Below are 17,027 nucleotides of genomic sequence, written 5' to 3'. Positions count from 1 at the left end.
CATCGTCCCCATCTCCACGCTGCCTGCCTGCCTCTTCCCCACCTCCACGCTGCCTGCCTGCCTGCCTCATCCCCAGCTCTACCTAAGTCTCCCCTGCCTGCCTGCCTCACCTGAGTGCACCACAATTACACTCCAGTTTCTTATACCCTTTCCTGTCAATAAAGACTTTGAACAGGGTTCTGTTTTGGGACCTAAATTATTTATACTATACATTAATGATATATGCAAGGTTTCTGATTTAGTGAAAGTGGTTTTGTTTGCTGATGACACTACCATATGGGCATCGGGTGAAAACCTACAGCAACTCTCTGGACGGGTTACACAGGAACTTGAGAAGATAAAGAAATGGTGTGATAGTAATATACTATCTCTGAATTTGGATAAAACTAAATTTATGGTATTTGGGAATCGTAGACTAGATAATGAACTTCAATTGAAAATTGGGGGAGCTAAAGATTGTGTATTTCCATAAGTGGGGTAAAACTATGGAATAATTTAAGCGCGGACATAAAAAATAGTAATAGAATTGACAAGTTTAAACATAAATATAAAGGTATGTGTCAATCAAGATATAAGCAAGAACAGGCTTAATGACTAAATTGTTAAAATTTTTTGATTTAGTGGGATATAAGACTGCTGTGTTTATGTATAAAGCCAGGAACAATTTATTACCTGGTGGAATTCAAAAACTATTTAATGAAAGGGAAGGGGGATACAATTTAAGGGGTCAGTTAAATTTAAAAATTCATGCTATACATACAACCAAAAAAAGATTTTGTATTTCTATAAGTGGGGTAAAACTATGGAATAATTTAAGTGTAGACATAAAAAATAGTAATAGAATTGACGTGTTTAAACATAAATATAAAGGTATGTGTCAATCAAGATATATGCAAGAACAGGCTCAATGACAATTGTGGGTGTGGTGTACACTTTGTATTACTTGTGTGGTGTAGAGGATAATTATGTAAGAATGTAATTATGTAAGAATGTAATTATGTAAGAATGTTGGCACTGTTATAATTTTTTTAGTATAATACTTGTGTGGGTAGAAGTGAATCATTTACTGCTTGCAAACCAATGATGGTAAGATGATGTCATGGGGTAGGACTGGATAAGTCTGACTTCTTCCTACTCTGTTCAAGCATGTACTAGGTATAAGCAAATTGATATTGGATTATGTGTATGGGTGTTGTCATATCAACTGTTTTTACATGCTTGAAAGAATAAATCAAATCAAATCAAACTTTTACTGAGTCCTGATCTGCATTTTGGGTCCTAGTCCTGTTGAGCACTATAGCACATTCATGTTTAACTGATTAAGCTAAAATTCTCTCCTCAAATGGGTTTTGTTTAATTATTTAGGTTTGCTAAACACAGTGTTGTCTCTTCTTCTAGTAAAACTGTCCACAGTGATATGTCTGCTGCTGCTGTGTGCGTCATCAGACAGCCTGACCTGGCAAGCCTGTAGACTTTGTACAGCAAAATGTTGCTCCCGGTTATCAAGATGAGGAAGTACCAATGGACTGGAAGTTAATATTAGGGTTTCCTTTATTTATTGTACTTTTTTCCACTGAATCAAACAGGTGAGCTGAGTCATACACAGTAGCAGATGAATTATATTCTTTAAGGCATTTGGCAAATGAAGTTGCTAGAATACAGGAAGTCTGTGTTGACCTAGAGGTAATAGATTGGCTCATAGGAAAAAAAAACATTTTTAAGCATGGTGGATCATTCACAAGCCACAAACCAGACTGTCTCCAGCAGTGTGCACCTGTTAGAATATCTGGAAGAAGGAATAAGAAATTTAAATAAGAGATTACCTGCTCAAAATACAGTCATTTGATGAGATTTTAAGAGACTTTGTAATTTTAATTAGGAGACTGCAAACTCTTACTTCCATTTGTACAACTGCAAACTCAAGTATCGACACAGTCCCAAAACAGAGGAGAACTGTATACATCACAAGATGGGGGTGCTTTAATTCAAAATGCCCCTAGTAGTGATCAGATGCCATCTACAAGCGGGGGGGGCTGAACCCCCTCTTCCTCCTCCCCCTGCTGACAATAAAAACCCCTCTTCTAGTGCTGGTGCTGCGCTTCTGATGCTGCTGCATCAATCCCTCAAAGTAATGAACCACAACTTATCAAAAGAGAGAAGTTTGATAACGCAGAAATCCACCAGATGCTGCGTATCCCTCCACGTCAAAGACCGCCTGATTTTGCTGAGTTTTAGAACACTGTGGTTGCAGAGTATGAAGGGGCTTTAGAAACACTTTACAGCTTGCAGGACCTTCTGATATCGTGCAGGTCGAGCTATGTGGAGGGGCTCTGCTAAATAATAACAACACAAGCTTGAACGTCGTGCTATCAATGTTCAAAGGTTCAGAAACATGTTAAAAGGAATTTAGTGCAATCCAATTTGGGAACTGGTTTGTTCAAATTGCGAGAAAGCCTCATGGTGGTGGAGCAAAGAGGAAACCGGACAGTCATTTGAGTGTGAAATTATATCCAGGGCTGTGGCTGATAAAAAGACAAGTCTAAGACAGAAAACACTGCAGCATCATTCTACCATTCCTCACTCTAGTCGGTGAACTGGTCAGTGGTTTGATTAGAAGATAGTTTTGAGTGTCAGACCCCAAAATGGGGATGAGATGTATTTTGGATCAGAAAGGTTTAAATCCTGATTAAAAAAAGAGAAAATATATGACACGCTTTTACAATGACAGTTGCGCCTGCAAAAACAAAAAGAAAGCCATGAGATTAGACTGATGCTGCCTAGAGAGTGTGAAGAGCTGCAGGCACAAGAGCCACAGGGACTGTTTAAACAGCAAACAATGAGACTGTGCCCGCCAGAGGCTCAACTGCCAGTATGAGAAAACTAATTCCAACATATGGACTTTAAATGGAGTCTACTTCGCTGCCACCACTGAGGAACAATAAAGACTGTGAGAACTTGGTGCCACAAGATGATTTACATCTGTGTGTCACATATAAGCATTTCTTGGAAATGCAATAGCTACTTTTAAAGCCAGGTTTGACAGCTCCCTGTCTGATGAAATAAAAGTAAATCATACAAGGTATAACCCCTAATTTCCACTGGATGAAGCTGAATTGCATTCTGTCTGTGACATAGTGGCTGGAGCTGATCTCTGCCAGTCTAGCAAACGGTTGTGATTCCACTGGGTGCGGCTGCATTCCGTCTCCAGATGTGCTATTTGGTTAGGATATAGCCTACCAACAGGTAACATTACAACATCAACCAGCACTGTAGGCTATGTAAAACATTACATTTATCATTAAATTCAGTTCCTTAGAGATAGGTATTTCTGGACATGACAGATGCAGCAAATATGTTATCAGTTGATGCAGTGAGACTGCATCTTCAGAATCCTCCACAAACAGCTTGAAATCCCAGTCTCCCATGGTTCTGTTTAAATGCCAGGACCCACTTGGGAGCAGCCCAAAATCATGTGTTTATCATAAATTATAGTGGCTAACGTTCTGTCAGACCTCATCTGGGGGTGTTGCACTATTCTCATGAGAAAGAAGACTTTATGATATGCAGGTGCATGCTTTAATAAAAATTCCATCTAGCTTTACTAAGCCTTTCTGCTTTCCTTAGATTTGCCAACCTAGATTTGAGGTCATTTTGCAACATATCAATGCCCTTTCTTTCACTTTCTGTTGCTTCTCTCCACTGCTTTCTATGCTATCTTTGTTCTTGCTCAAGTCTATCAATCGGCTGCTGACACCTACTACTGCTGTCTCTGCTGCTGCTTTATTTTTATTCACGCAAAAACTCCAAACCTTTGCACTCCATATTCATCACTCCTGGCATCAGAGCTCATTCCACAAGAACCATATCTTCCTCATTTGCATAGCAGCCTCCTGGTCTTCCCCATGTCCTTTTACTCGCTTCTATCTTTGGGACACATCTGAATTTTCACTGGCTTCTGAGTGTTCTGCACAATCAGGAGGCTCCCCCCGATGCGGAGCCTGAGCACACACCTGCCAATGGGCGCTGATACTACATGTGTGTTACTCACTCGGACGGCTAGCTGTCAACTAATGTAACTCTCGCTTGACTGTTCTGTCAACACAAAGCTATTGATGTGTGTGTCTTTACTGCACACACACATTCTCTCTGTGCACTCTCCATGGTACTCCTGCCCCCCTCTAGCAGTCCTACCTGCCTGAACATGGCTGGCTACCAACATCATTATTCTTTGGTTGTTCTCCATTCTAAAAAACAACAACAATAACAAAGACAAACAAAATGAGCATCTGACTGTTATGCGTCGTTAACGTCTGTCTGCTCTCACAACTCAAACTGTTATCTGTGCATTTTGTCAGGTGCACACACTCACTGTGCGCCCTTCCCTGCACTTATCCTGCTCTGATAAACGTAATGGCCATCCCTTCCTTCTCACAGTGGCAGTCAGGTTCTATATGGGGCATGATTGTACCTGCTTCTCAGACAAGGCCTGTTGCAGGAGAAGGGAGGTTGTACTTGGACTGCTATTACGAGGTACAGTATATCGTCAAGCTGAGATGTTGTAATGCTCTTGGGCGGCGGTGAGCCAGCGGGGCACTGACTACATCCAGCTGTACTTTTATCCCAATAGCAACAGCTCTTAGAGGGCGAAGACTATACGAAATAAAACAATGGTTAAGTACAGTAACCCAAGCTTCTACGAGTATAGGTGTAGCCCTCTAACCTGGCAGCCCTGCTGTCTCCACCCCCGCCAGCTGAAGACAAAGCGCTGGCATAGCCGAACTCAGGTCACATTGACATTTATACCACCACAGCAGACCTGAGTGGAGACAGCCCAGTGCAGGGCACAGGGCACAAAAGAAATCTCTTCAGGACTGCGCATATGTGAGGGATAAACCCAATAGCAACAGCTCTTAGAGCGCGAAGCCTATACTCATAGAAGCTTGGGTTACTGTATGTAACCATCGAGCTGCATGCAACAAAAAGTACAGTGCCTCTTTCAGGATAATAGTTAAGAATGTGAAATGTAACCCTCTCACAGTTAATGTAACACTGGTGATTTTGCTGTGTAATTCTGAAACATGTATATTCCACATTTAAAGCCCGCAAAAACAGGAAGCAGAGAAGTTGAAGCCTGGAATTTTACACATACTGAAACTGTGGCAATAGTGAATAGCAACATTTATTGGCAAGAAATGTAAGCCTAATGCAGTCCTTACAGCAAACATCAGTCAACATGGTGTTAAGAATGTAGCAGTCATGTGTGTGTGTGTGTGTCTGACAAAAGAGAGGAAAGAAAGAGAGAGAGAGCACCACCAGTAGGTTGACATATGTGGTTTTGATTTAAATGTCTCTATAAAAGTGATGGATTACCTTAATGTTTTATTCATTCATTCAAAATGTTAATGACCCACTGACTTAACTGCTATCATTGTAACCCTATTATCACATCAATAATTCCATTTGTCTAGTACTTTGGTTTACAAAATTCCTGCAAAAGTAATCACCCACTTAGCAGTACTGTATGTTTAATACTATTAGCAAATATAATAAACAAAGTAAACATTATAGCTGCTAAACATATGCATGGTTACATAGTCTGTGTGACACACTCCCCAGACACACATTCATCTTTTCAATGTTGAATTGTGGTGGGGCTGTGTCCAATTATTTCTGTAATTGCCAATCTGACTTTCCTAACCATTCTGTGATCGCCTGACTGTGTGGAGGTGAGAAAAGAGCCAAGGTTTGAACTGTTCTGACCATATCTTGTTTATCCTACACAGCTATTGCTGTCACTTTTCATTTGAACATCCAGGTGCAACACAATGATTGTCTTCTGGGAGAGACTGTCTGAAAATGTGCACTGTTCTACTGCTCTGTATGACAGCCAGCTTTCCCCTTCACTTAATGTCACCTAATGACCAAAGTCATTATGATTCTCCCCTCAAGGTATCTTACATCTAAAAATGAATCAAAAATCATCCAAGAGGAGTTTTATTCATAAGAACCTAATTAAAATTAAGATGACTCCTCTTACAGAACAAAATAACAGGACAATCAAATGTGGACTATTAAATATCAGATCTCTCTCATCTAAATCTCTGTTAGTGAATGATTTGATAAGTGAACATCACATTGACTTATTGTGTCTTACTGAAACATGGTTACAGCAGGAAGAATATGTCAGCCTAAATGAATCCACTCCACCTGGTCACAGTAACTGTCACATCCCTCGAAACACAGGCCGAGGTGGTGGCGTGGCAGCGATCTTTGACTCAAGCCTATTAATCAACCCTAGACCTAAACATAGTTATAACTCATTTGAAAGTCTCACCCTGAGTCTCTCACACCCCAAACTGGAAAACTCAAAAGCCTGTTCTATTTGTTATTGTATACCGTCCACCTGCTCCTTATTCAGAGTTTTTAAGTGAATTCTCAAACTGTAAATAAACCCACTCCCTGTTTTAATCACACCCTGGATCTTGTTCTGACATACGGCAGGCATCAGAATTGAAATGAGTGTTTATTTTGAACAAAGAATACAACTGAGAAGGTGTCACATCAAATAATGCTCTGCTATATTGTTTTCAATGTAATATAGGACACAGATGATTTACAAATCACTATTTTCAGTTTTAATATGTTTAATTTTACATACTGTCCCAACTTTTTCTGATTTGGGATTGTAAGAAGAACCCCAGGTTTCTTTTCACAGATGATTTTGTTGTTTAATTTTACATACTGTCCCTCTATCCACTCACCCAAACCAGTCGAGGCAGAAGGCCGCCCACTAAGAGCCGGGGGACTGTCAGAGATTTTATTCTGTTAAAGGGAGTTTTTCCTCCCCACTGTCACCGGGTGCTTGCTCATGGTGGATTTGTTGGGTTTTTCCTCTACAATAATAATAATAGTAAGATTTAGTCCTTACTTTGTAAAGTGTCCCAAGACAATTTTTGTTATGATTTGGCGCTATACAAATAAAACTGAACTGAATGGAATTGAATGGCATGTTGGTCCCCTGCATGACATAGTGTCAGTTCAGGAAAAAATAGCATTAATTATTGCTAACTCTATTTACAATGCATCATATCACTGGATTCTGCAAAGCATCTGGGTCTGTTATCAATAATGTCATTATGCAGCACAATGATTGGGACTCTACAAGCTCGGTTTTGTCATGACAGGGCCTTTTTTGTACAATGTGCACAGATAGGCAAATATCATTAAGAAATTGTGATGGTACTCGAAGCAACAGTAACTATTCTTAGGGCTTTATTCAGCGCCCAAAAAACAGAGCTGCCAATAGACTATGCATCTCTTTGGACTGCTGACAAAATATGAATTTTTAAAATAAGGCAACTGCATTGGAAATGAGTAGATATAGATTTTTATATAAAGTGCCCAAATAGGATTTTTTTTTTAAAGTTGTGGTATTCAAATAATATTGACTGTTGTGGCAGAAGAATTGGGAGGGAGGAGAGTCTTGCAGCAATACAAAAAGCAATCTCTACCAGTAAAAAAAAAACCCACTATTTCTGAACCCCCTGCTGAGACAATCAAGCTAAAAATACTGTACAAAGACATTGCAATGAAAATGTGAATAGAACAAAAAGTTTTCAAATGCATATTTTGAGAATAAACAAACAGCTGCTGCTACAGGACAGACATACTGTGCATGAGCAGGCACATACCCAAGCAGGGCTTGACCTCTCTTATCTTTTTAAAACCGAATTGAGACCTTGGCCCTCGGCCTCATAGTCACAAATATCCACCACACTTTGAACTGTATCTGGGATAACACAAGAAGGATTTCTATAATCTATTGAGAATTTGGCTGGGGAATAAATATACATTATAATTCAGTTTCTGTGTTGAAGGGGAAAGCCATGTGAGTTCCTCCCCTTTGTTTGGTCATAAAGCTCAAGTCTGTTTTGAAGCCACAGACTTTATTGCAAAGGATATCTGTGAGTCTGTGGCCCTAATCCTGTTTCATATAAGGTAGACAGATAATGAGCTACAACCTCATTTTCACCAAAATGAGCCGTTTTGATTAAATAAGGTATGAGCAGCTGACTGTGAGACGGTTGTGCAAGGACTGTCTACAAAGTGCAACACCGAAATGAGGTACTACAAAAACATTCAACAGTTTCATTCTTAGACACATGTTTTTCCAAACCAAGTGTTGCAGTATAACCAACAGAAGACCGGCGGTGAGTTAAGTGATTGTGCTGACACATGGCACACTATGTAACTGAGATATCCAAGATATATCTGGCTACTGCTCATAAGGAGGCAAATGTGTGAACATATCTCCAGACCATCAAACCAAGCAATGTCTCAGTTGCTCTGCAGCAGCAAGAATGACCACTATTCATAAATACTTTATTTCTCACAGTTTGGCAATTGGTCAAATGGGCCTGTTAGCACTTTTTCTTCTTCATTCAAGAGAGAAAAATGAACAAAAATAAATAAATAAACATGTATGCTTGTGCACCTACCAAGTGCTACATTAAATAACTATTGATGTGATAACTTAGTATTTTACTTTGAATTTAACTTCAAAGAATTTCAGAGCTCATCATTGTCTACAAAACCAAACCGTTATCTTAAATTTAGTGAAATAATACCTTCTAAACAATTTAAAATGACCAAGTTGTTACTGTCCTGTGCTATGACACCTACAGAGGGCAGGCCATAGACTGGGTAGTTTTCTAGTTTTCTACTGCTCCTGAGGGCAGTATAGATTATTTTTGCATAGAGTCAGAGCAGCCAGGGCTTCTGTTCAACCCACCTGATGTTTAATTGAGACTAAAACTCTCTAGTGGTTAACCCTTTGACCGTCTCTCTCCAGATCCACTCTCTTTATCTGATCTAGTCCCACAGTATTCGGGCATTCCAGACATTCAAACATGTCTTCTTAAAAATAACAGTGAAATATCTGAGAGTCTACTGTGAAAACTGCTGATATAAGCCATGGGGAAATTCCATCATAACAAAGATGATGCTGCGGTGAAAATGGAATACCTTTTTGCAAAGAATAGTCTGTTTCAAGAGCCATAAATCATCTTTGATACAACAAGGATTTGACCCTGCTAGCCTAGTCAGCCCACATGATTTATGTCAATTATGAGAGTAATGTTACCACATTTATATTTCATGCTGGGCAACCAGATGTGTTCCCTCCTGACTCAGACCAGCAACTAATGCTGGCTATTATAATCAATGACCACAATTCCAACTGACACATCAGACACATCAGTTGTCATTAGAAGAAACCAAAACAATGTGCTGAAAGATGCTAAAATACACTGCCTGGCCAATTTTATAGTCACACCTGTACAATTGTATGCACTTCAATTCAACACTTCCATCTTAACAACCGTGTTCCTAATATTCTGACCCTCTCATAAGTGTAGCTGGGGAGGACAAAGACACCTCTGAATATAATGTAATCCAGTACAATCCAGAGTGACAATCTTGCCTCACTCTTTTGCTGCCTCCAGCCTTCATCTGATGACACCTAACATGCTGGAGGTGGAAGTGACACAGGCTGGCAGCTGATGCACCACAGCCCTACTCAAGTTAGGCTATTATAGGTTAATTATTTGTGCTAATGTATTAATTAAGCTAACCAACCTCTTCATTTGTGACTGAGCAAATTTCATTTGCCTAATGAAACAGCAGAGTACAGTATTACATATTGTAATAAATCATAAAACTTTGAGTACTTGTGATTTCCATGGTTACAGATGTGGCCCCTCATTCTTTCAAATTACATTAATACTATAGTTTTATGTGCTTTTGAGACACACAAGAAGATCATTTATTACACTATACTGGTATGATAGTTCCTGTAAAATCTAGTAACCTGTTTGTTGGTAATATCAATCTAATTATTAGTTATTATTAGAATTAAAATTGTTCTCATTTATTAACTAGTATGCTACCACAACGACACCATTACAATACAATAATTTATTTTGGAAACATTACAAAAGAAGTTTTGTTGTGAATGACTGTTGATTTACCTTATAATTTCTCAACTCAACTTTACATATCAACTTTAAAACGCGAGCACACACGCACGCAATTCAATACTGACATAACCTCCTACCAGATGAAGAGTTGCTCTTCACCCCTCCTCACTCTCTTTCCTCCCAATAAAAGAGGGAGACCACGTGGTTCCCTGCTGACTTTAAAACCAAGAAACCCCAATGTACTATCAGTCATTACCTTTTATGCCAGGGCGTGGTCTTACCGTGGAGGTGAATCCTTGTCTCTTGGCTCCCAACAGCTCTACAAATATGAGTTTTCTGAAACTATTAGGTTAGTGGAAGTTGCATCACCTTCGGTCACCAATTCCTCCTTAAGCCCCTCCTTTTTTTTTTTTTTTTACTACAAACCAGGGGGCAGCAACACGTGAGGGTCTGTCCACACACAAGCTGCCAAGGCGCACTTGGTAGGGAGACATGGAGAGATGCTGGATCAGTGCGTCGGGCTTACACTGCCTGCTGCCTATTGGACTGGATCACACCTGACTGCATGTAAAAGCGATCCTATACCAATCCTGGATACTTCCACATTTTCGTTTAAATATGAAAAAACATGAAAACAAAACGTGAATGCCATTACACACGATCACAACGTGGAAACCCGCATCTCCTCACACACACGTGCTCAATGAAGGCGTGATGCGTTAACTGTTCCGATTTTGGCATCGTGGTGTGAGGTGTGGTGGTCTGGGATACAGAATGCCACTGGTGAGATGGAAGCTTCGGAGCGTCCGCTAATGAAAGATTGGTGGATGTGTGACGGATGGCAGATGTAGCAGAAGATTATGAAACTCCGGAGGTGCTGTCATGCAGTGGCAGGCTTTACCTTGGGTTTTGGGGCCGTTCAGATTGTAGGGCTGTTGGGGAAGCGGAGGAGGAGGAGGCGAAGGAGACGGGTGCAGGCGCGACTGGGATTAGAGGAGGGCGGTGAGGTGTGTGGGGGGGCGCTCAAACATCTTGTACAGTCTGTAACTCTTTGGTAGCCCACAGCAATCATGGTAACTCAAAGCAAACGCTTCAGAATTTGTGGATGTATCCTTAATCTCATTAAAATGAAAAACTTTACTAATACCATATAAATACCATGTTCACATACTGTAGATAGCCTATGTGGAATATGGGAGATTTAAAAAATAACTACAAATTATTAATCTAAAACAATCAGTATTGGGCTCATTAGTAAAAAATGTAACATATTACTCATTACTTGTTCTTCAAAAACTCACAACTTTACTTATTCCCTGTCAAAAGTAAATTCTTACACTACATGTTATACATATTACTTTTCTGTTACACCCACAGATTGGTAATATCATGCAAATTATTTTTTTAATCTGAGGGTCTGCTGGTGTCTGTGATTGACAGGCCTGAAAGATGGACAATCAATAGTGAAAATGGACAACATTTAATCCACCACATATCCAGCTACAGGCCTCATTAGTTTTCTGTTTCTTGTTGTAGCCTGCTGTTGATGATTAAAATCCAATTTTGTTTTTTTAACCATTAACTGTCAGATTAAATATTAAAGAATTATATTTCCTTCATAAAACATAATGGAGCTGGAGCTGCAAGAGTCAGGAAACATCACCAGTTTAACACAGGACTTACATATATGGACCTTTTAAGCCCTTGTCCACCACACACACAAAAAAAATCTGGAAACCTCAACATCTTTTTAAGAGCTATACCTTAAATTTCTAGATTGCAACCAGATGAATGAGCACTATGACCATTACTGATTTCTGTCCAAGCCAGATTTATTTAATGTTACTTTTTCCCTATCTGGGCTGCCTCCTCCAACCTATATGACCCATATTGTCATTTGTTCCCTCCCTCTCATACAACCCATAGAGCTATCTCATTAAATAGCACTCCTGGAGGTAGTGTGAGGAATTGCAACAATCCTGCCATCATTAACGACAACATAAGTTGCACTACTGAGCTTTTAGACCTTTGTCATAATGGAAACAGCCATAAACATGATGGAGCAAGCTACTGGAAGACCATCCTCTTGGAAACTGTCATAAATATGATGTTACGATTATGAAACCATCACAGTTTCATTATGTTTTGCCACACAAACTACTTGGTTAGGTTTAGTCACAAAAACTACTTGGTCAAACCGGAACCACATTGTTACGTTTAGGAACAAAAAGAATTGAAAAACACAAGCCACACTCTAGACTTAAACTTTGCTCTCCTGAGGAAAAGTCCTGTCTTTTGTGTACCCCATCCACTCTCCTCCTAACATGGACTTTCTGCCTTTCCTAACATGGACTTTGTGCCTTTATATAATACAGTATGTCACATTACTTACTCCTTTCTTTGTGTCATAATACAGGTGTTAGATGTTGCCAAACTATAACACATAACAGTTGACAGTAACTGTCATATTTTACAGGAGGACAGTCTCTGTTAAGTACAAGTCATGGTGCACTTTCCTGTTGTCCTTTAATGAGTCAGAGCTTAGCCCTACACATGTAGAAGTCATTCGCCCACTTCCAGATCATCTGCAGTTTAGTGCATGCAAAAAATTGGAAGTACTAGATAGATTACTAGATTGTTGAGTTGTTTTGAGTGGAATTAAAACAAGTATGATGCAAAAGTTTCTGTAGATCTTTGTGCATTCAGGGCTTGATACAGAATTCGGATCCTAATTCAGAGACTTTCTTTTCAGGCAGCCTTGTACTGATTCATCTTGGTGTCACCTGGCATCAGTTCAACAGCCCAAAGTGGAGAATGGTGAGCCAAAGATCATGTCTGCTGCTTCGCCTATACATTTTAGCAATGTAGAAATAAAGAGGACCACATAATTAACTGATTTAAAAGATTAGAGTATGAACACGGAAGTCTCACTCACCACTTTACAGTTTCTGGCTAATTTTCATCAGAATTGTTCTTATTTGACTGCAGACTAGTTGTTTGTGTGAGAAAAGGTACAGACCAAGATGAGAATTTTGACACAGAATATGTGAATAATACAACCATATTGTAAGTGTTCACAGTGTATAATTTTGACATGTCACAGCAGGAAAAACACAGGTGTTATGGCCAGTGCTGAGTACATTACTGGACAACGGTAATAAATTACTTAGTCATTACTTAACTTGCTAATTACTCATCCGTGCAATCTGTAATAGTACTCATTACTTTAGTTTTGTTACTGTCCCCAGCTCCACCAGATTCCTTCAGACAGCTCCACACCCATTCATTTTTGATTTAAAGACATTGCCAGACACTGGCACATCTGGAGGGATTTATCGACCATCCAGCTGCTAGCTTAGCCTCAGCAACTGCACCGAGCACCCTAGAAGTCCTGACCTCAGTTGTGGGGTTCACAGTCCTCTTCAACTCTAAACAATACCCAGTGACCCATTTGTGCAGATGTACCTGTGGCTAACATTAGCGAGCCAACTAAAAACACACAACACTGGAAGGCAACTTTGGAATTACCAGGAGACACACTCTTTTGATATGAAAAGTCTGTTTGTGTTTTAGAGCTAATGTTGTTGGCTTGATTACTATACAATAAAATTGCACTTTTTTAATTAAAGGAAACCACACTCTATTACTGTGACATTAATTACTGAATGTTTCTGAGTATTAAAATTGGCATCTTCTACTTTGCAATATGATTCTGTATTTTTACTTTTTGTGGCTACTTTTTTCATTTCCTTTTGTGCAAATTTACTTCCTTCACTCCTTCAATGTGTTTACTTTCTTATTCCACAAAACTTTAGTACTGACATATCACTCTCCCACCCTAGGTCAGTGAGTCATGGGTCAGTTTATTATTTCTCAACAAATATTTGAGCTCCATAAAATTAATTCATGAAGTCAGAAGAGAAGGTGAACCCGACTCATTATAGGCCCACTGTTACTCATTTCTCACAATGCATCATTCATTTTGTTTGCAGTTTTCCTGTCCTGTGTCTTACTGGAACCTGTGGCCATTAAAAGCTGACTGAATAAATGTTGCTTCTATGATTTGTTATTTCAGGAGGTGAACAGTATCATTTGAGCTCAATGAGCTATTTTGTGACATCTACTGAAATATTTTACATTAGTTTTTTATTTTACACATAATCTTAGTTTTCATATTTACTTTTATGTTTGAAATAGTAGAAGTAGTTTCAAATACATATATCTACAATCAGTTATATTTCATTCTTGTATTATGATCATTTTGGTATTTTGTTTACATTTGTTACATCCATTTAATCTTGGACCTATAATCCTTTGATTTATTATGTTTTTCAAGGTGTGAAATCTAATTGGCTTTGATATTACTTCAGATCACAGGAGGTCATGAGGTCGATTGCTTTGATTGCTTTATTATGGTAGTCCTTAGTATTCTCACTTGTATGATGTAATCAGAAAGAAGTATGAATTGTTGATTGTTGATGATTTTTATTAAAGCATTCTTATGTTATCCTTATATTGATCTTGATTCACTATTTAGTCCTCACTATATGTTAAAGTTGTTGATATGACAACAGGGTGGTGGTGATGTGGTAATTTTGCTCAACGGTGAAAGCTTGCAACAGCGGCTACGGTTCAAAGAGAGGTTACAAGAATCAATAAAAGTTCACTTTAACATTTAAATGTTGCCAAATTGTGCATCTTTGTTTAATGAGACAGACACTCCATGTAGACTATGGGGCAAGTTTCCATCTGTTGTAAAGGTCCTCCTTTTCATCTGTAGGAAACAGATGGAAAGGAGGACCTTCCTCTAGGAGGTGATGTTTTTCTGTTAGATTGCACAAATAATGAGAGCTACTATTATGCACTTAAAGGTTCATGTCTAGGATCTAAGGATAAACAATCAGGATGTCCTTATTCATGCATAAAGGAAAGGAAGTTCTAAAATTGTTAAACAATAAAGTTCATTCGGGTGTTCTTTTATGCTGAATTTCATAATACAAGGAGTAGTAGAGGGTGCTATTTGTTAATCACTTGAGGAAGAAGGAAACTTCTGCATGGGTCCATCGTCACAGTCGCGTGGAGATGGAGGATAGAAAAGGAGGAGAGTGAAGAGGATTGGGTCCTCTTTGGCGAGTCCTTAGGCAGTATACTGTACCTACTTTGAAATAGTTTCTGACTGTTTTAGTTGAGCTTTGATTAATCTTGTATCCCAGAAAATCAGCTTTGTAACTTTTTAGATTCTTTATTAAACTTTTTAAACTTTAATTGATTCTCCTGCTGTCTTCTTCCAACACCTCACTCAGGGCCGGGTCTCCCCCAAGGAGAAAGGTAAAAGATCCTTTACAATATATGGTGATCAGGTTCTGGCGTGGTAGTCTTGTCTCTACTCAGCATTATGGCCTATAGAGGTTACACACTGAGTGTTCTGTTAGGAGCTGCTTGACTGTGGCAGGGACATTCTGGTTGCCCTCAGTGAGTGAAAGTGCAATAAGCCATTTCAGGTACAATGCATCTGAGAAACCCCAGTTCTGACAGATCAGCTCAATAAGGGAACGAGGCAGAGACTCCATCACACAGCGGGCAGCTGCTTTTAGTGCATTAAAGGATTGTCGATCCTCACACTTGATTCTCTGGGTTTACTAAGATCAGTAAGTTCCCGGCATGAATAAAGTTGCACTAGAGAGCAATATAGAGTCTGACATTTATATATAATATTTATATGCAGGTGGGGCACCTCTCTGTGTGTATACATGACAAGGTTATGTTACATGACTACTTTAATCAGTAACTTTAATCTATAAGTTCCTTTGATTTAACACTGGCTATATTTAAGCATGATCCATTTACCCATACTCTTTCAAACAGCAGGTAGCAAGAATATCTGATAATAATGGTGGTATTCCCAAAAAGTGCTTTAAATATCATGCAGAGAGCTGTCACAATCAGACCACAGTTTGTTCACATTTATTTTGTTGTAAGAAAACACCAAATCAAAATATGCAAGTGTATTGCAGAGGGCTGTCACCTAAATTTCATGTTCTCACAGCAGACAAAAGCCTTATAATTTCACCTGTGATGTGGCTGGAGAAAATATACAGCTGTAACAAGAAAGGAAAATGATGTGACAAAATGCAAGCAACATGGTCAGCAAAGGGAGTTAATAGTCTGAACACATGTAACAAGCATTTCTAATTGTAAATCACGTACACAGTAAGCCTGATTTACAGATGTATGTGGAAACCAAAACAAAGAGAGCATCTAGTGGAGAAACTAAGGAATGACAAGAAAGGAAGAAATTAACCTCCTTCAGACAGGAGGCTTTACACTTCCACATGAATCAAACCTAAATGCATTCAGGGGACTTCACTGTTGTTCAAATGGGTACCAAAATGGCCAAAACTCAAATTACAACAGTGTATCCAGCTGCCTATTTCAACATCCAAGACATGCATCCAGGTTATAACAATTAGCCATCTGTTCTGTATACCGCATCTCATTTTTATACTGCTTAGTCCCAAACGGGGTCACGGGGGGTGGTGGAGCCAATCCCAGGCTCAGGCAAAAGGCGGGGTACACCCTGGACAGGTCGCTGGTCCATCGCAGGGCCAACACGAACAACAGACGAACAACCACACACACATGCATTCACACCTCCGGGCAATTTAGAGTCACCATTGTTCAGTATAACTATTTTAGATAATTGCTGTACTTATTATTAATGGTTTAATTTATCTTAGATAAATTAGAACATAATCAACCCACATCTAATTTAAAAAAATACGCTTTATTGAAAAAGTGTATAATGTTGCTTATATGATGACGTTCATAATTCTATAGCATTCTTATAATATTTTCATACTGAACAAGAAAAAAATAAGGAAAATTAACAAACAAAAATGGTAGAAGAAAAATAAAAACAATAATTCAAATCTAAATGTTATTGCCCCCAGTTGAATATGAATATCTTGCTATATTATAAACATCATACTGATTACATTGTCTCTCACCAGACTGGAGTGTGTGTGTGTGTGTGTGTGTGTGTGTATATAT

At 39.0% G+C, this 17,027-nt stretch overlaps 1 protein-coding gene across 2 annotated transcripts in view; it reads right to left on the bottom strand.

The window, feature by feature from the left end:
• Positions 1 to 10,336, bottom strand: part of slc6a9 (solute carrier family 6 member 9) — an 83,887-nt gene extending 73,551 nt beyond the window's left edge. Inside the window, exon 1 of one of the 2 annotated variants that reach the window (XM_020604579.1) lies at positions 10,259 to 10,336. The gene's annotated coding sequence lies outside the window, so the exon portion shown is untranslated. Of the gene's footprint in view, positions 1 to 10,233 lie in introns of both variants that reach the window. The other variant, XM_020604580.1, reaches the window with a different exon arrangement.
• Positions 10,337 to 17,027: the final 6,691 nt, after the last annotated feature.

The sequence above is a fragment of the Monopterus albus genome, unplaced genomic scaffold, assembly GCF_001952655.1.
Source record: "Monopterus albus unplaced genomic scaffold, M_albus_1.0 scaffold66.1, whole genome shotgun sequence".
Taxonomy (NCBI): domain Eukaryota; kingdom Metazoa; phylum Chordata; class Actinopteri; order Synbranchiformes; family Synbranchidae; genus Monopterus; species Monopterus albus.
Note: the sequence above shows the minus strand (reverse complement) of the source record. Positions and strands in the feature narration are given on the sequence as shown.